Source organism: Glossina fuscipes, unplaced genomic scaffold (genome assembly GCF_014805625.2).
Source record: "Glossina fuscipes isolate IAEA_lab_2018 unplaced genomic scaffold, Yale_Gfus_2 147, whole genome shotgun sequence".
Taxonomy (NCBI): domain Eukaryota; kingdom Metazoa; phylum Arthropoda; class Insecta; order Diptera; family Glossinidae; genus Glossina; species Glossina fuscipes.
The window spans coordinates 2,628,983-2,629,825 of record NW_023998490.1 but is presented as its reverse complement, the minus strand read 5'-3'; positions in this window follow the sequence as shown (position 1 = coordinate 2,629,825).

Below are 843 nucleotides of genomic sequence, written 5' to 3'. Positions count from 1 at the left end.
GGTATTTTGTGGCGGCCGCCATCTTTCATTTAAAATTAATACACTTAACTTTTCGCATTCTGTTGGATTGCATAAACCGATTGCGCTTGTATTTCATGATACAAATACTTATTGCACCTTTATCGGATCGCGAAGTACCTTTGAGTCATATTTGATCTTCAACTTTTTGTGCATTTCATATTTCGTTTGGAAAAAATGTTTCCTTTAATTTACTTTAAAGTAACAACTAACCTTAAAAAAAAAAAATATTTGTTATTTTGGAATTAGTCATGATATCAAAATTAGGCAATTTCACAAAATATGCATTATTATATCACAATGTGACTCACAGTCACCACAATACATTGTTACTTTACGGTGTGGAGTATGTGAAGCACAATCAATTAAACTTTATGCGAATCATATTTGTCGAGACTTGTTCTAATGTAAATTCTATCATGAGGGAATTATCATAGTATTTGTCACTGAACTTGCAGCACTTGAGATCACAGGAGGACAGGAGCGTACGATTAGCCTGCCGGGGAACTTGATAAGGGATGGAGATAGGCTAAAAAATGATGCGTATCATTTCAGAACAATATCCCTACCATCGCATTGAATAATTGCTTTGCAATTTATGAATTGACCCAAAGTTTTTAGAACCTGGGGGCAACGCCCATCGGAATTTTCAGCAAAAATAAAAGATGCATTGCGCGCATACATTTATCGCATAGATAGCGAGAGGGAAAATGTTACCTTAGTAAGCTATGTATAAAAAAGAAATAATAATAATAATAACGCTGCCTTTGTATTGTCCACGTTGTAACATGATGCAGAAATTGATGTGAATAGCAAAAACAGATT